At 41.4% G+C, this 20,398-nt stretch overlaps 1 pseudogene; it reads right to left on the reverse strand.

The window, feature by feature from the left end:
• Positions 1-17,642: 17,642 nt before the first annotated feature.
• Positions 17,643-18,344, reverse strand: LOC114082204 (NOP protein chaperone 1 pseudogene; annotated as a pseudogene).
• Between the last annotated feature and the right edge of the window lie 2,054 nt (positions 18,345-20,398).

The following is a 20,398-nucleotide window of genomic DNA, read 5'->3' on the forward strand; positions in this document are numbered from 1 at the left end:
TAGGGATTTAACTTAGGATCACTTAACCTCTGAGCCATGTCCCCAGCCCTTTTTCTATTTTATTAAGAGACAGGGTCTCACTGAGTTGCTTAGGGCCTCACTAAGTTGCTGAGCCTGGCCTCCAATTTATGATCCTCCTGCCTTGGCCTCCTGAGCTGCTGGGATGACAGGCTTGAGCCTCTGCACTCAGCTATAATTTTAAACATTTGCACACTGAAAATTCAGAAGAAATGATTCTGAAACAGTCATTTTCCCACAGAAGAATACTCTGCATACATGAAAACTTCCTGAAGAGGTACCCAACGGGAGGCAGGCCCTTACCTTGGTCGGTTTTGATGGTGGTGGGGTTGAAGGCCTTCCCCAGGATGGTTTCACAGATGTTGCTTGAGATGGAGAGGGAAAAGCCAGAGCCCAGGCCATGCCCTTTATAATGAAGCTCATCCAAAAGGAGGATGATCAAGCCCACCACAAAAAACTGCAGAATTAAAATAAATTAATTAATAAAAGTGGACTCTGCGTTACTGGCCCCAGCACCCTGGTTCCTTCCATCTTCAATGTCAGGGTTCTCTGCTATGAGGGCCAAATAGGAGACCCTTCTCAATCAGCCTCACGGGAATTCAGAAGCCAAAGCCAGGGTCTTTTGATTCTCTTTTATTTATTTCAATCTATTTTTTAGTTGGAGGTGGACACAACATCTTTATTTTATTTTTATGGGGTGCTGAGGATGGAGCCCAAGGCCTCGCATATGCCAGGTGAGCCTCTACCCCTGAGCCCCAGCCCCAATATTTTTTTGTTTATTAATTGTTTTGGGGTTTGCAGGTGGACAGCATGCCTTTATTGATTTCAATATTTCTCCTTGTAGATGGGTGCAGTGTCTTTATTTGATTGATTTCTTTTTGGGCGGTGACCAGCCTCCAACCCAGGGCCTTACCCTGCTCAGGCCAGTGTTTAGCCTTGAGCCCAGCCCTGATCCTGGCCTGGCCCCAGCTCTGGCTGAGTACTGCTGAGGAGGAAGAGGGATGACAGGGTCACTCAGGCAGCGGGGTGAGAGTGGGGGTTCACCTGAGTGGTGATCAGAAGGCAGATCCCAGAACCCATCTTTGAGGGAGTCCCTGTCCATGCCTGTCATCACAGCCATAATGGACTGGCCGATGGTGACAATCATGCCAAACACTAGGGTCCTAAGAAAATCTTGAGCAGAGTGTGGCAGGAACACAGATGACAAATACTGACACTGCCCACGGGAACCTTGGTGAGGAGTGTCCAACTGTCACACATCAAAGCGCATGAGAACTCAGAGGCTTTCTAGTGAAAGCACCTTTCATCTTTTTTGTGGCTTTAGGGATTGAACCTAGGGCCTTTCGGACGGTAGGCAAGTGCTTTACTAAACTTTAGACCAGTCATCCTAAATTCTTTTTTAAAAAAATGATCTTGAATTCTTAATATGGAAAAATATTTTTAAAAAATTGTCAAGGGTAAGGAGAAAACTTCTGGGGCTGTAGCTCAGTGGTAGAGGCACTGAGTTCCATTTTCAGGTCTGCAAAAAAATATTAAAAACAAAGAGAGAAAGAGAAAAAAAACACCCAATTTGGGCTTTAGAAAAATAATGCAAATTTTTTGTTTGTTTGTTTTGATTTTGGTACTGGGGATTGTACTCAGGGGCACTCAACAACAGAACCTCATCCCCAGCCCTATTTTGGTTTTATTTAGAGACAGAGTCTCACTGAGCTGCTTAGGGCCTCGCTGTTGCTGAGGCTGTCTTTGACTCACAATCCTCCAGGATCAGCCTCCCGAACTGCTGGAATTAGAGGCGCACACCACTGCACTAAGCCAAGTATATTTTAAAATGTCAAAAATAAAAATTAAAAAAAGAAAACCACTTATTAGTGCTTTAGAAGGATAATGCATTAATTTAAGGCATTGAATAATAAATGCATTACTTAATATTTAATAATGCATTACTTAATTCATTAATGATTAATGCATTAATACATAAATATATTCTACAATCTTGATTTGTGTCTGAAACTCACAATTTAAGTTAGATGGATTTCTCACTGAATTATTTAACCTACTAACTTAAGATCTCTAAGACATGCTGTATGGAATATGGCAGAGTAGAAAATTGTAAATATTGTTTTCTAAATAGCACATTCCAGTTAACAGAGGCTAGGCTTGGCTGACTCTGAGGCTGGTCCCCATTATTGGGGCTGCCTATCATTTGATACAGCCAATACTCTTAACCTAGTTTAACAGCATGTAGAAACTGAGACTCCAGAACTATTATCTAAATTTCTTCCACATCAAAAAAACTAATCAACAGCAGAGCTGGACTGAGAGGATCACCTTTTTGCTCATTAAATCCTTTTAAATACAGAAGAAAAATAGCACTTGCTAAATAACTACCATGTGTTAGGCACTGTGAGAGTGATTATTTAATTTAATCCTTTTTTTTTTTTTTGATACTGAGGACTGAGCAGACATGCTTCACCCCCGAGTCTCATCCCCAGCCATTTTTTATTTTATTTAGAAACAGGGTCTCATTGAGTTGCTTAGGGCCTCATTAAGTTGCTGAGGTTGGCCTCCAAATAGTGATCCTTCTGCCTCAGCCTCCAAAGCTGCTGTAATTAGAGGCATACTCCACAGCATCTGGCTTTCATTGAATTCTTATGACAGCTCTGAAGTAGATGTCACCTCCTTTGTGAGGTACGGAAATCATGGCTGGTGAAGGGGTGACCTCCATGCACTGATCCTTCAAGTGCATCCTCTGGGGCATTCCTGCCCTCCCCTGCCCTGCCTGGCCTTCCCCCATACCCAGCACCTCCCAGAAGTGCTCTCTCACTAACAGGCCATGGAGCACCTACAGGGTCGGCAGGCAAAGCACACAGGCCAAACTGGGCTGTTTTAATGCCCCCAATTTTAGAGCCAATTCAAATTTTCAACTAGACACCAGAAATGTACCCATGATCTTTCTTAAACTTCTGGGCTCCCGTTGAAGAGGGCTTGGTCTTTTGGGGTGTCACCCACTTCAATCATCTTGGCGCAAGCCAAGAGTTGCATGATGAGGCCCAAGGTGACCATTGCAGAGATACCCAGCTCCATGAGTGTGTCTAAGGAAATGGGCAGCCACAAAGCCCCTGTGAGCTCAAGAAAGCAAGATATTATTTAATAAAATGAACCTACAGAATTGAATGTGACCCCTTCTCCACATTGGATGGGCTTCAGGTTGCTGGCAGCAATTATAGCATAACCCCCCAAAAACCAAAGATAAGAACACAACTGAGTCCCTCTGTCGAGCCCACCAGACCCCATGTCATTCTGTTTGGAAAGTCACATACCCCTCAAGAGCCTGCTGCATTCCCACCCCAATGGACAGATCTATTCTGGCTGGACAGAGGACAGAGAGGCCCGTCCTTCATCAGTTCATAAAACTGGAGAACATTCCAATCATTTCCTGAGTCTGCAGATGGGGCTGGCACATTTGGATCTAGTTGGGAATCAACCTTCCCTTTCCATAATGTTCAGATGAGCTCTGATTCTGAGTGACTGGAACCTCTTTGGAACCCCATTTTTAAACCGTGTCCATCAAATGCACCATCAATATACACAAGAAAATCGTTTCTAGACCCACAGGTGACTGGTTAGATTCGACCCTCCACTGTCACTCGTGGTTTTGATCCATATATTTCACCTGTAGATATGAAAAAGATGCAGCTGAGAAACCAATAGAGAGTTCTAGAGAGTATTCCATGTGGACTCACCATCTCATTTCAGGGATTTCAAACACTCTAGTTTTTTTAAGTTTTCAGAAATTCTCAAGCAGAGACTTATCTTGCTCTTCCAGGTTTTGTATTGCATTCAAACCCAATTCTAAAGAAGATGGTGTTGCCCAGGCTGAATGCACCGTTGATCAGGCTATTTGACATGGCACATGCAGACTTTCCAGGCCACAGAGCTGCCCATTCTCTGAGCTCCACAGAAAGGCTGTAATTCAACTAAATGGTGCTGGTCCAGCAGAGAAGAGGCAGAGTGAGTCTGAGCCTCCCTCTGTTGGAGGCCAGAATCCCTCACATCCAGTAGAAAGGGTCCACAGAATCCGAGGCCATAATACCAAACAAAGGATCTGGAAACAAGTAGAAACCAAAGGAGTGGCACATGGTTTCCCCCTCTCCCCCTTGCCCCAACAACAGCACAGGAGACCGGATTGACCTTACTGGAGACTAAGAAGATGAAAAGGGGGATGGCTCTCCACAGCACCTTCTCCTTCAACTGGATCTGCAGAAGAGGTAGAATCAGAGGACATGAAGTTTCCCAGTAAGTCATTAAAAATAGAGTCCCAGAGACACTTTCTCTGATCACCAAGAAAGGCCAAGGTGGGCTGGAGACACAGCTCCATGGGGAAGCACTTGCCGAGCATGCATGATGTTCTGGGTTTAGTCTCCAACAGACAACCTCCCCCCAAAAAGTGAAGAAACCAAACCATGCACCAAGCAGAGTCCTGAAAGGTGAGTCTCATGCTTTCTGTGGACAAAGCCAATGCGAAGATGTCCATAGGTGTCACGTCTGGGAATGCTCATATTATACAGCATCATGATCTTCCCACTGCTTAAGTGAGTTCAATGGCAAAGCTGTACTCTTAACCATTGATATGAACAGTTTAGATCCTCAAGGAGGGGCAAGAGGAAGGCAAATTCAAAGACAGCCTCAGCAAAAGTAAGGTACTGAGCCACTCTATGGGACCCTGTCTCTCAATAAAAAACAAACTAGGTCTGGAGACATCTCTCAGTGAGTGGTTGCTACTGAGTTCAATACTAGGGATAAGTAAGTAAGTAAGTAAATAAATAAATAAATAAATAAATTCTTTCTGTTGTTGATATTTTTAAAATAATATTTAATCTTTATTTTATTTACCTCTTCTCTGATGTTTAGTATTTTTTCTTCTACTAGTTTTGGGTCAGGCATGTTCTTGATTTTCTACCTCCTTGAAGTGGAAGTCTTGGTTGTTTTCTTTTTTGATGTAGGTATGTACTGATCTAATCTTCTTAAAATTGCCTCTGCTCTATGCTATATGTTTTTTTATTTTGTGTTTCTATCATCATTTTTCTCAAGAATCTTTAAAAATTTCCATTCTATTTATTCATTGACTCCTGGCTATTTGAGAGCTTGTTGTTACATTTGCAGACATGCAGGATGTATCTGAAGTTCTGCCTGTTGTAGGTTTCCAGTTTTATTACATTGTGTTCAGAAAAATAGTTATTTCAAATGATTTTTAGCTTCTAAAATTTGTTAAGGTTTGTTTTATGACTTAATCTGTTGTCTATTCTGGAGAATGTTGTTGGTACTGTTGTGAAGAATTTGTCTTCTTTTGGTTTTTGTCGGAAAGTTCAGTTAAGCCTATCTGCTCTTCAGTGTACTTTAAATCCTGTGTAAAGAAAGAAGAAGAGACAGAAGCAAGGTGCAGAGGCAGAATGACAGGATGGTAGAAAGTCTCCTTGTCCAAGCTGCCAGCTTTACTTATAGTAGTAGGTTACCTTATGGCACTGGCATCAGTAGTACACTGTTGTTCATTGTGCCATTAGACTACAGATTTAGCAACATTATGCAGCTTCTTAGATAGTTACCTACTAAGGTTGCAATAGGAGACTTGTGTGGCTCTCAAGTAAGTCCATTGTTTAAAGTTACTATTATGTGGACAGCTTCAGGTGCAGCAGAGCTTGGCAAAACAATGTGGTTGTCTAAAAAGAGAGTCCCTCCCCAAAAGCTAAGTGCCTAAGGTCAAGGTTGAGGCTGATAAGATTCTAGCAAAGAGCTTCCTCATGCAAGGCATTGCCACAACAGCTAGGTATTGCACATGTATTAGTTATCTTGCTGGTTTCTGCAAGAAACTGCAGAATATTCCAAACATAGGAAACAGGGTGCCTGTTACCTCCTGGGAGTTTGCTCACCAGAGGAATGCTGTCCTTATATTTCTATGGTCAAAACACTTACAATCCTGTGTCTCTTTTTTGATGTTTTTGGATGAAAGATCCATCCATTTTTCAAACTTAGAAGTCCTCTATTAATATACATTGAAGTCTCTCTCTCCATTTAGATGAAGTAGTGTCTGTCTTATGTCTATGTGTTGTAGTATTATGTGATTTGATATTTATACTTATATTTTTTGCTTAATTGAAACCATTTGTCATTATATAATGACTTTAGTCTATTTTTACTTTTGGTATTAAGGTCTATTTTTTGTGATTTAAGAAAAGCTACTTCTAGTTTTTATTTCCATTTTCTTGAGATATCTTTCTTTTATTCTTCACTTTTATCCTATGTATTCTTTTAGAGGTGAAATGAGATTCTTCTAGGCAAAATACAGATTTTTTTGTTCTATGTATTATAGAACTTTATGTCTTTTTACTGGAGAATTTACCCCATTAAGGTGGTTCTTGACAGGTGAATATTTACTAGTGCCATTTTGGATAATGTTTACTCCTTGTGCTGTGTGACCATTCTTCCTCTCTTACTGTCTTCTATTTTTGTTATCTTGTAATAGATTTGTATCACAACTCTTTGAGAGTTGAAAATTAAATGAATATGTAAATCTAATTGATATAGCATGTGCACAATCAAATAATTAAAAGTTCTGAAGAGGCTTAGGCTTTTTACCTGTGACAATGTCTACCCTCCTGACAAATACTATTTACTCTTTTATGTTTGCTTTTTTCTTTGCATATTATTATTATTATTATTATTATTATTATTATTATTATTATTATATCATTATTATTGTTATCATTTTACTAATCTTTATACATCTTAATACTATGCTTTAAAGAAATATGCATTTATTTAAAATATGTTATAAGTAAATAACAATGGTTATTTAGGGATCAGAACACTAATCTATAAATCAGTTGAAATAAGAAAAATCTTACTTTAAAGCTTTATCTATCAAAACAATAACATTAATATAAGAAGAAATGAACGTTTTGGTTATTGGGGTAACTGGATATGATTGAACAGTTAAAAGAATTTTTCGTAATTTGATTGAATTCCAACTGCATTAAAAACTAAAGTCAGCCAAGTGTGGTGGTTCACACCTGTAATCACAGCACTTCAGCTGGCTAAGGCAGGAGAATTACTTGGTATTAAGGTGTAATTTTTGTGACATAAGAATAGCTACTTCTGTTTAATTTTTGTTTCCATTTTCTTGAGATAACTTTCTCTTATTCTTCACTTTTGTCCTATGTGTTTCTTTTGGAGGTGAATTGAGATTCTTCTAGGCAAAATATAGATGGTTTTTATTCTGTCAAAAATCAGTACCTTGTGGTGGTTGATGCTTTTGGAAGTGCAAGGATCTCACATTAGATTTCTTGGTTCCTCTTAAGTAGAAGGGAATGGGGGACTTGACATCTCTTGGAATCCTAGCATGCAGAGCAGGAGGTCACAGCTACAGGGTGTGATGATCACCCCCAACTCTCTGCCCAGCCAGCTGTCTCTGCACAGTGTTGACTTAGATGAGCCATTTGGAATGGGAGTCATACTGGGGGTGCTGGGATTTTGATTTCTCCTTATGTAGCTTAAAATTTTTATAATGAACACCAATCCTTAGAAATAAAAATATTAGACTATTGAGGGGAAATGTCCACTAGGTGTTCATCTAGCTGTTCCATCCAGTGGGACAGAGAACTGCAGGATGGGGACCCATGAAGGGACCCCTTGACAAGCATCTTCAGAGCCTCAGACAGTGGTCCAAGCCCAGGCTTTGGAGTCAATGGCTTGATTTTATATAAGTCTGTCTATATACATGTTTGTGTGTTTGTGATTTTTACAAAATCTTTTCATAAAATAAGTTATAGATGACCGAATCACACAAGATGTTCCTGAGAGACAGACTAAACCTCCCCTGTGTTCTTTCACTTTTCAGTTAACCCTTTAATAGAAGGAGAGGAGAAGCTAACACCAAATGGTGGTGAGGAGGGGCAGCTGCACTGGCTAGTTGCAGAGGTGCTGCATGGCCTGGTGAGGACCGGCCGGCAGCTGCCTCCTTCTTCTCAGCTCAGGTGTGAAGTGTAAGCCCACTGGGAGACACTGCCTGATTCATGCCTCATGAACCATGATGTGCTGGCTGTCTTAATCAGCATTGAGTTTTGGTTCCATGGCCAATGGCTAAATATTAACAAAAAGCAACTGGGTTCATCAAATTGATTGACAGGGTGGCCCTCCCCTGTTTCATTAGTGATTGCTTCCATTTGGATCTGGGTGGTCCCTAGAGGCCAGGTGTTGATGGGGTTCCTAGTCTGGTGTTCATGAGGTGGGGAACCTTTGGGGACTTTGCAGAAGGTTCTAGATCATGGGCCTTGAGGGTGGCTGCAGGAAGCCAGCTCCCTCCTCTTCTTTGTTCAGGGAAAGAGTGAGTGGACATTTTCTCTACCCCACGCTCCCTGCCACAGGGTGCTAACTCACCACAAGCCCCCAAACCTGACCACAGTCTAAATCCTCAAAAACTATATGCTAACAAACCCCTTCTCTCTGCAAGTTGATGTCTCAAGTGTTTGTTCCAGCAATGGAAGCCAGCGAACTGTCACCATGTTGTCTGGACTACAGCAGCAAAGAAAAACCCAGAAGGGAGCTGAGGATGGATTCCAGATTTCCAAACATGGTCATATTTCCCAGTGCACGTTGCACCAGGGCAACAGCATGGGGAGGGTCTGTCCTCTGCAGAAAGCCTGGGCTTTGCTTCCCCTCTTTCCTGTGGACAACAGAGCCTCCCTCTGCCCCAACCACAGTGCTCAGAAAAGGAGGGCTTTGAACTATGGGTCCTGGTGGCTCACCTCCTGAGGTCTAGGTCCAACAGCCAGACAAGGCAGGGAAACACTTGCCCCCACTGGCCAAAGGCACGTGGCTTCCATGCAGAGAGCCATGTCCTCTGTCTTGTTCCCTTGGCTTCAGATTATGTGTTCTGAGCCTTTCCAATTTGCTTCTTTTTACAATCTTTTCTCTTTTGGCAATGCAACCATTTGTCTTCTGGTTTCATCTTTATTACTCACATTCCCTCAGGATGAGTATTCATTACAATATTTTAAATTAAGACCTGCACTGCCCTCCTAGCTGTGTGCATCAGGGCTCCCCACACAACACGTGTAATTCTTATCACAGGATTTCAGGCAGTTTGTACATGATATTCTATTAAAAACTCAGTTCCACTCAAGGTTGTCACAACCCAGGGATCACAGCTTCCTTCCGGATGATGTCCTGAGATACATTCACACATTCCTGTTAGCAGCAAGTTTCCTCCACAGGCCTGTGTTTCACATCTCATTTGATATAAAAATGCAACAGAAGGCATAAAAAGAAGCAGTTATTTATTTACATTATGGAATGGATTCTAGAGGGATACTAGATAAGCATAAATTATCACACCATAGCCACAATCCCTGCCCTTCTTCAGCCCGGGGGAGGAGGGTGAGGCCAGAAGCTGTCAATCACACAGCTGTTTCTCAGTCACTTCTAAGAATTGCAGACTTTGCTCTTAGAAAACAACAGTGACAACCACCTCCAAGAACTTGTGTGGTTCTCTGCATTTGAAACATTACCATTTGACCAAATATTTCAACAAAATTCTCTCTGAATGGAACCTGGACACCATCACCTACCTAGTGTCCCAGGATGCAGGGACAGATGGCACCCACAGCATGCTCTGCGGGTATCAGGACCCCTGACACTGTGGTGACTGTCTGGCTCACTCTCACTCAAGTCCCCATCAGAGTTCATGGCCCCCCATATCCCCTCCCACATTCCATCCCAGGCCTTCAGCTGAGGTTGATGGGAACCCCTGACTTCAGTGTGGGCTATGGTAGTTGCTTAGGGGATCACATGTCATAGTTATATCCCCAGGGCCAGGGATGACCAGGACTTGTGCTGGGCCTGTCTGGGAAGAAAAGCTTCTATCAGAGTGACCACATCAGCAGATGGATGCAGATGTAGTCAGTTTCCATCCTCCTCCTCCAGGGTGCAGAGCACCTGAGAGGAATACAACCATGGGAAGATGGGGACAGACTCTGAGGAGAAGTTTGGAGCCCCAATCTAACACTCCTTTTGCCTGTCCACGATGAACTCAACCTGCCTGTTAATTAAAACGATCAAAGAAGGCTTGGTGGTTTTCCTAGCCTCAAACATGCCTGGCCTAGGACTGCCCCTCAACAATAAAATTTGTACTGAAAATTAATAATTTCAAACAACATTGTTTTTCTTTTGTTTCTTTTCTTTCTTTCTTTCTTTTTTTGTATATTTTTTTGTGAAGTAGTGCTGGAGTTGTCCTACAAAAATCAAGAAAATCTATTTCTACAATTTTCATGATCTTTTTAGAGAATAGTGAACATAAGCCCTTAGTGAATAAACTAATACGTTATTAAAAAGATGTTTATACATCAATAAAAATGATTATTTATCACTCTGCTCCATAGGTAGTAATTCTTTGAATACTAAGGAAAATGTGTTGTAAACTTATTTTACTACAAATAATCATGAGAAAATTATCTGAGATTTTTTTAAAGTCCACCTAACTTCCAATATGCTACCTATAAAATGAGATTACTTTTTTTTTCTTACCCAACAAATCTCTGGTTGAAATAAATGAAGATAGTCCAAGTAAAGAGGTATACTGATACACATTAAGGGGCAGATAAATTGTGGGTGATATTACTTAGAAACACAGTCCTATTGATCAGATAAATACTAGGCATTTGATGAGACTGAAAATTCCATATTCTTTCTCCATATTTTCTTTATAACTTAATCCTTCCCATGTAGATCTTTCATTTCTGAGCTATGGTAGTTACTAACACTATCCTACCAGAAACAGATAACAGGGTCCATGAGTCATTTATGTCCAGATCAAGTTCCATTATGCTCACAACAATATTTAGTAGAGTTGGGCATGACCAGGGCCAGTCAGGGCCTTCTTTTACATTTCTCAGCCAAGGTTAACAGAAAAGAGGTTCTCATTTTGGTTCCTAGAATGGGAAAGAGAAAATCCTGCATGGTTCATTTTTTTCACAGTTCTTAAACTACCTGCTCATGGCTAAGCTGAACTGTACAGTAGCTGAAGAAATTATCTTCAAGCACAGATTGGTTCATAATGACAATGTATATCTGCTAAATATTCAATTTGATGAGGTGGAGAGAATCAGAAGATGGAGTACAATGGGAAGGGGTAATTGGAAGAAAAGCTGGCTTCCTCAGAAAGAAGGTGCTTTAACCTGTCTTCATTCCCAAATGAGAAAAACCATTAGTCAAATGTGTTCCTTCCTTTCTCTCTTCTCTACTTTCTTCCTTTCTCATTTTATTGGTTATTTCCTTCTTATCTCTCACTCTCCATCCCTTCTTTGATTTCTTTCTAAGAGAAGATGTCTCAGTTTACTCTTCATATTTGCTTCTCACAAACTAGTCATTTGGAAAATAAAGCTCTATGGGAGCCATATACATTTATATTATGTATTGTTACTCTGAATTTTTTTAGTTGAAAAACTTGAAAAATATATTTTAAGAGTATACACACTCACATAAAACATTAGTGTTTTTTGTTTAATTTAATTTCTTTTTTTTAAGCTGAATTACTTTATTTACGTAAAGAGAAGGAAAAAAATCATTTAATGTACACTTACTGTATATTCCAAACAAGTGAAAGGCACTTGCTAGGCAGAGGGAAATACATGAATTCTTACCACATTAATGGACACAATAACACACAATACTTTGCAACATAGCTTTTTTTTTTTTAAATTAAGTACCATATTTTATACACAATTAAAATATCACTGCTTGGGATATTCATTTAGAATTCACATCCAAAACCATTCAGTCTAATTTCCTGATTTATGGTTGTCAGGGAACCTCTGAAAGGCAGTAGGTGCTTCACAAGTGGGAAGAGAAAGTTTCATTCACCTTTGTAGGAAGAGAACTATTGGAATGGCTGCCATTGTCTCCTATCAGAGCAAGCTGCAGGCTGGACAAACCAAAGAACAAGAGATTTACTTTCCACAGACTGAGGGAAACGGCCCATGAAAACAATTTTTTAATAAAGGTGTGCCTTCCACAGAATAAAGTCAACAAACATGAAACACACACTTCAAAGAATTTTTACTTCTGTGTGAGTAGTGTTGACTCTTAAAATGGAAACATGAGCAACAGTACCAAGTACAGAACGGGCTCAGTAATGCCAGCTCCACACAGTCTGCCAGTTTGACAGGTAAAGAACATCTTGGGGCTGAGATGGAGACTACTGGTAGAGCACTTTTCTGGCATACACAAGGCCCCTGGGTTCAATCCCCAGTACTAGAACAAAAACAAAACAAAACAACAACAACAAAAAAAAAAAAAAACTTGATTTTATTTGCACATCTTGTGTTTAACAAGTTGAACTCTTTTTCTGTGAATTACTTGTTTGTGTCCTATCGTCTTCTCACTACAGAAATATTATTTTATCCCCCTAATTTATAATAGCCCATTATGCATTTATAACACTCATTCTTTGTCACATGTACAAATACTTTCCCCGGAGACTGGGGTTGTGGCTCAGGGGTACAGCACTTGCCTGGCATGTGTGAGGCACTGGGCTCGATCCTCAGCACCACATATACATAAATAAATAAGTAAATAAATAAATAAATAAATATCCATCAGCAACTAATAAAATATTTAAAAAAATACTTTCCCTGATTTATCCTTGCCTTTGAAATTTCTTTGGAATTCACTAGGTTTTAATATTTATTTTTATGAATTTTCTGTTCTCATCTGTAATATCCGGCTTTGAGGTTATGCTCTAAAAATGAAAAACCTTTCCAATTATATTATTAAATATGACCATGCTGTGGTATTCACCCCTTATAGGTTTTCTTACATTTAAATATTTAATCCATATATAATTGATCTTGGCACCTGAGGCTAGAATCAGACCTTTTTTTAAACAGCTTATCCTGACAATCTTTATGAATATTTCATCCATTTTATACTTACTGAAATAACATCCTTACCGTGTACTATATTTTTGTGTTTTCTTTTTTTCTCCAGCATCTCATAAGAATGTCTAGAGGATGTATTTAGTTGCCGCCCTTCGCTGCACAGGAAGCACAGTTGTGTCACCCGACAGCCAGAGCAGGAGAGGAGTGTGAGGATTTTACACACGAGACTTACTTTCACACTGACATCCTTTCTTCCCTGGCCACTCAGTCTACTTCTCTTAGGATATTTCAGTGTGAAGTTACACCTTCACACTGCCCTACCCAGAACAGTCTACCAGTGCTCACAATGTCCTGAACACCATCCACTGACTCACTTGTCAACAGTGCCTACTGTGTACCACCTACTATGCTAAGTAGTGAAGCTGACGGATACTCTTCACACCGTGACATGACTTCCAAGGGGGATGCACTGGAAGTACTTAATAATTCTTCAGTTTTTTTGGTCTGGTATTGTTTGCTACTAAGTAGGAACTTTTAGGGGCAACCATCTGCACTTGTAGGGAAAGAAGATACATGAAGGGACTGCTGAGTCCCTTCAAGTTGTTATTTAGTTTCAGATAAGACCCTCCAGGGAAAAAAACACCAGGAAGTGGTTTAAACTAGCCAAAGCCACCCAGTCCCTCCACTAGGTGACACAGAGTAAACTCTGCTCATTATAATGTCCCTACAATGCTGTGTGTTTTCCTCCTCAGTGGCACTCAGGCCACCATCTCTGATAATAAAAGCATGATCTCAAACTGAGGATGCTCAGGAAGGTGCTGCCTCTGCAGGTGAGCACAACGTCTCTAGTATGAGTTTTTGTAAGTCTCCCTGACAAAATCCCCTCGCCAGGGAGACACGACTTTAGGATTCATTCCTGCTGCTCTTTTCTTAACAAAAGTAAACCTCTTCCCACTTTTTATGCCCTGGTTGTGTTACTGGCTTTGCACTCACCAAGGGGCAAACCGCTGTGTTCAGTTACAGAACCACAAAGTACTGTACGACCTTTCCAGCAGACACTTGTGTCCAGACCTTCATACATGTAGTGAGGCACAGCTGGTTCCAAATTCGAACAGGAAAGACAAGAAGTAATCTTGAGGATTATCTACTGAGTATTTATAAGACACATTGGGCCCTTGAGAATAGGACAGAAAAGGAATCAAAGAGAACCTGAAAACTCTAATGAAAAAGTCCCTTTACCTCTAAGACTCAGAGACCAACGGTAAATTCTCAGGTCTCTTTCCTGAGAAAAGTTGGGTCCACCCCAGATGAGATCCCCAAAAGTTTAATAAAATCAAGAATGAATTTGTAAACCCAGCTACTGAGGCTGAGGCAGGAGTGGCAAATTCAAGCCATTACCAAGGCCACAGGAAGAGGAAGGGAAAAAGGGATGGACCGAGAGGAGGGCTCTCCACCCTCCCTGCCTTGAGGTGCAAGACAGAAAAGGAGGAGTCACACAACAAATAGGCCTCTGAGGACCAGAGGAGAGGAAACTAGGTGGGGGACCAGAGTAAATGGGTAAAGGGACAGAAACTGAGGAGCTGGAGTGTGATTCAATCCATTTTCTATAGGCATTTATGGGGTAAGCTAACATCTGCCTGGCACTGACTCTACAGAGAAGAGGGTGGGCACCACCCAAGCAGGGTTATGGGAAGTGGCAATTTAAAGTGGCCACACACGGGCTCTCCAATGCACGCTTTCTCCAGCAGGGGGCTCCTCTGTGTGAGCTTAGAAATCGCTGACTTGGGCCAGGCCCAGCTCCAGGAGAGCACAAGGGAGGGACAGGAGCCTGCTCTGGGATCTATTCCTGACAGGAAAGAGGCAGAATGTCCTTCATGTCCCCTCTGGGGTCATTTACATGTTATGGTTTGGATGTGAGGTGTCCCCCAAAAGCTCACATGTGAGACAGTTCAAGAAGATTCAGATAAATGATGGGCTGTGAGTCTCCACCCAATCAGTGAATCAACCCCCTGGATTACCCGAGGGGTCTGAAGCGGCGGGAGTGGCCCTGGGGTGTATCTGTATCTGGCCAATGGAGGCTCCGCTGACTGATCAACATGTGAGCCACTTTCCTCTGCCACACTCCTCCGCCAGGATGTCCTGCCTCACCTCGGGCACCAGGATGTCCTGCCTCACCTCGGGCACCAGGAATGGAGCTGGCCTGCCGTGGACTAACACCTCTGAAACCCTGAGCCCCAAATACACCTTTGCTCCTCTACAGCTGTCCTGGTCGGGTCCTTTCATCACAGTGGCAAAAACACTGACTAAAGGACACGCTACTCACCCGCCACTCATTCCCAGGTCCTGCCCCACTCAGCAGGCACAGCCAGGAGCCCCGAGCTGGAGCGCCATGGAGCGTGAGGGAGCAAGGGGGAGCCCTGATCAGGTCCACCACCTCGGAGGGGCAGCCTCACGGGAAGGTGGAGAGAGGCAGGACAGAGGGCAGAGCCCTGGGAGGAAGCCACCAGCCTGGCAGGGGCAGGCCGAGCAGGCTGGACGGACGGTGAGCGCACAGGGCAGGAGAACAGGCAAAGCATGTGGGGGTGGGGGGGACGGGCCAGGCTCCAGAGAGCAGAGAGCAGTCATGGGAGTGTGCAGGAGAGCAACGGGCCAGTGGGAAGGGGAGGAGCAGGAGGGCGAGTATGTGGTCACCCGACACCTTTGATAAAAAGTAAAGAACAAAAGAGGACTTAACCCCGAAGTGAAAGGACTGACTGTCTAAAGTGGGAAAAGGATAAGGGAACAATCAGGCTGAAGCAGTCTCAGAGTTCACGGGTTTTAACACACGGGGACAGGGCAGGCTTCACCTCGGATGGCACACAGACCATCAACGCCACTAACCCGCAGAACAGGGTCCCCTGCAGTTTATTCAAAGGGCACCTAGAGAGGCAGAAAGGAGGTGGGCCTTTGTCCTTCCTGGGACTCATGTGGCTCCCGGCTGTGGGAAAATGAGCCCCTGCCCTACAGGAGCTTCCCACGTCTCACTGTTATCTACCGGCCTAGACCCTGGTAATGGGAACAGATCTGGGCTGCCTCCCTTTGAGGTCAGGGTACTCAGACACCACGTGTCCAGGGGTGACAGCCCTGATCTAAGCCACCATTTGTTTTTACCACGACCCCACCTGGAGACACTATTCCCTGAGCCAGGCAATCCCTGACTGGCACTGTGTGGGAGCAAGGAAAGGCCACGCTCCCTCCCTTTGCCCACTGATCAACGAGGTCTTCCGAGACAGTATTAAGTAAAATACTGAAAAGTCCGAGAGATAAAGACTAGGGATGGACACTGCAGAGCCAAGATTCCTGAGCAAGGCACAGAGGCGGCAGTCAGTGGCCACTAGTCAGGACCTACCTTGGGAGACCTTGAGGGGATGCCCAGCTTGGTCACCAACCCAAGGGACACTTGGAGAGAGACATCTGCTCATGTGAAGACACTGTACTCACTCCCTTCCTTCTACAGGTAGCAAACTTGATGTCAGCTCCCTCTGACCCTCTAGTGGGCAGTACCTTCAACAACTAGAATATTTGACCCAAGTCACTTGAGAAAAAGAGGCTTGTCTTTTTTTGTCCCACGGCCTCAATGTGAGTTGGGAGATGGACAATGATGGCCACTCAGCAGCAGCATCAACTATAACACCAGGGTGACCTACAGAAAACCTGGGTTGTTTTATCCATGAGGTAATTTAAAATAGAAACAAACTGACAATTTGTATTTTTACTTTAAAATAAATGTTATTTCTAGAAACCCATACTGAAGAAAGATGTCAATCATCATCATACACAAAGTTAAGCTTTCCAAACATCAAATCTCTTTAGTACAAGATAAAATTTCAGTGTAGCATTGGAAAATGCAGAAATGTTATATATCACAAATCTTCAAGGGCCAGCTTTGGTCTCTCTGAGAAACAAAACACACAGGATGTCACATATGCTAAATTAAATAAGCAAGAGGCCACTATCCTGAGGTTGTCTCCAGTACTCTAAGATCTTATGTAATGAGTACATTACCTCAGCCCAGAAATAAACTGAAATCTAATTTAGGAGGAGGGCTTTCAACAAATAACAGTTTCAGCCAAACAAACAGCTGAGCTTTAGAACCTGTCCAAATAATGCAAAAGCCTCACTGTAGCCAACCAAGTTATTTCTGCGCTCTATTTCCACGTCTGCCCTCACTACAGAGCAGAGCTTTTTGAACCTCTTTCCATTTTCAGTACTACTCATGCATTGTTCTTTGCTCAAATGAACCATTAAATTTATCTAAAATTTTCCTTTTATTTTATTTGGGGAAGGTATTGGGGATTGAACCCAGGGGCTTTACCACTGAACTACATCCTCAGCCCTTTTTATTTATTTATCTATTTATTGAGACAGGGTCTTATGAAATTTCTTAGGGCTCAGTTGCTGAGACTGGCCTTGAACTTGTGATCCTCCTGCCTAAGACTCTCTAGTCACTGGGATTACTGGTGTGTACCATCAAGCCCAGCAAAAGTTTTCCTTTTAAACATGTCCAAATGAGAAAAATGCCTCGCTGTCACAAATCAAGTCATTTCTGTTATTTCGTGTCAGCCATCACTAGACTGGAGTTCTCGGAACCTCTTCCTTTCCGTTTTGAAAGCTACCCCATTCATGAACTGTTCTTTGTACAAATAAACCATTAACTTCGTCTAAAGTTTTTCTTTCAACACATAAGAACACTATCAGCTTCAGAAATGTAAAACAGCCAGTGAACCACACTCTTTTTCACAGAATTAGCAGATATACACCACCTGTTTCTTTTCAGATCAATTTCTTCACTGTTTCTTTTTTTTTACTTGCTGGACTGTCCAACACTTCAATCTTGCCTTTTCCACCTTCTGAATTAGGAAGCTTAATGTTATCTATGGTAACTTCAGACGAGATGCTGTCATCTTCATCCTCAGATTCTGAACTGTCCTCTGAACTCTCTTGTGAACTCTCCTCTGAACTGTCCATTTCTTTTGAATCTGAGTGATCCATCTCAAATAAGGCCACATCCATCTGTATCACTTTCCCGAGAGTCCCATCGAGACTCTCGATATTGAACCGACCAGGTGGAGCAGCAGCCATTTCTTTCCGTAGTTTTTCATTTGCCTGGGCCATCTGGGGGAGAAAGTTCTGAACTTGGTCTAACAACGGGCTCCTTTCTATCCGAACTGTCTGAAGAGTGGAGGTCTTTCTGGAGTTAGGCTTGGAGTTGATGAGTAACCGGTCCCATATACCTCCTCGGCCACCGCTCCCCGCTGTCAGCAGCTCGCTGGACACGGAGGCCCCTGAGCAGTTCCGGGTGGACGACGAACAGCTAGAGCTGGGACTGGCGCTAAGCTCACCGTGGACCTCCATGCTTTCCCCTAATTTAATTTCTTATACAACAAATCATACATGTCCAGGGTCTAGTGAGAAGCCTTACATTGTTTTGCTAGGAATAGAACCAAAAACAAACAAACAAACAAAAATGACAACAGTAATAAAGTCCAAATTATTTTCTATTACATTACTGACTTTTCTGTAATAAGAGCAGTTTATAATAATTTAGAGAAAGTTATTTTATCTTTTCCTGAGAAGTATTCAAACTTTCAAAGGAATTTTCACTGATTTTTTCACCCAAATATCAAAGGATGATTTTGTTCACTGAAAACTTTAAAGAAACAATGCATTTCAAAGACATTTTAAATTCATTCAATGAATAACAACAGACTTTGGGTGTTCAGATAAAGTAAGCATTTTATATAGAAATTTTTTTTTTTTTTTAATTTTAAAAGAAAAAGGTAATTGGATCATCAGAGTACAGCTTTGCTCCAAATATCTGAATCCACACATTGATGTCAGGATGGCCAAAGCTGGGGAAAAAATGAAATTTTTCTTGAAGAAACTCAAAGCCCTGGCTACCTATTTCTTTGTATTCATGTGTCTTTCAGGCACTGAGGGATTATTCTGGAAGAGGCAGCTGAGTTAATGAATATTGCAGCATTATTCAAAGAGTAGCCACTTATCTGAAAAGACTTTCTGTTATTACTGAGTTTATTCATGGGAAATAGTCATTTTTCTTCTTGGTCATAGATGTGTCAAAAACAGTTTAACAAGTTGAACTTGACAGTTTTTTTCTACCACAGCCTGGTTTATTAGTTTCCCTTGAAATGAAGCATTTTATTGAATTTATTAAAAATATGTGTGTAAACTATTATGTTCTTCTCTGTCCTCAGCAGCAAGAGAACTGATGATCTATTTGCTTAACTTTGTTTCTTTCTACAAAACATCTCTAGGCTTCATATTTGGGTTTCCAGCTAAATTCAGCATGATGTTTATGATAGGGCTCCTTTTATTTCCCTATTTCTTAACACTGTAATAGTATCTTATATTCTCCTACTCTACAAATACCTAAATATCTTAGTGTAGTAATTATCCCAATACACACAAACACACACACACACACACAAACACACACACACATGAAAAAAATGTTGATTCCACCTTTCATGGAACTTAGCTTTTAATTCAGAAGTATTTCATAATCTTCATCCTGCTCTCATGGGGGCTCTGTCACTTCCCTTGACTGATCCTCTTATGTTTCATTTATTTCAAAGGTTTTGACATTTATTTCAGGAGAATTATGTCAAGAGTATGAATGACATTACACTCCATTAGCAATAAATTGGATAATATTGGAGAGTTAGAGTGTTAAAATATTTTATCCCATCATTTCATACTTCCATGTAGAAACTCTGATAGAAATTATAGCTACTTTAAGTATTGTATGGATCAAAAACTTAAGATGTGGACTAAAAATTTTGAGTAAAATACCCAAATTGAAGTCATGGCTGTGTTATTTAATGAAGTTTTAACAAGTGACCACAAAACACTGGACACACACACACACACACACACACACACACGTGTTTAAAGAAAGGAATCTTGGAGGTGTCAGTCCTCTTCTGGGGAAAACAAAAAATGTTTAAAAAATATTGTTATTGAGGACTAACATTTGTCAAAGCAGGCTAATGTTAAGGTAGGCATTTCTCCTCTAAAGCATGAAGTCTTGAGTGTACTACATTAATTCTCTCAAGGAAGCGTTTATCACAAGCCTAACAACTAAGAAAAAAAAAAACATTATCAGAAGAATTCTCAGCCCAGTTCTACAAGAAATTGAAAAAAGAATGAACACCAATTTGTCTAAAATTATTTTATGAAATAGAAAATAGCAAAACTTTCTAACCTCATTCTATGAAACTAATATCAACCTGATGCAAAAACCAGACAAAGACACATCAAGGAAAGAACATTTCAGGCCAGTATTCCTGATGAACAGAGATGTAATAATTCTCAATAAAATTATGGCAAACAACATACAAAATCATATTAAAAATATTGTACAACATGATCAGTGGGCTTTGTCCCAGGGA

The sequence above is a fragment of the Marmota flaviventris genome, chromosome 19 (assembly GCF_047511675.1).
Source record: "Marmota flaviventris isolate mMarFla1 chromosome 19, mMarFla1.hap1, whole genome shotgun sequence".
NCBI lineage: Eukaryota > Metazoa > Chordata > Mammalia > Rodentia > Sciuridae > Marmota > Marmota flaviventris.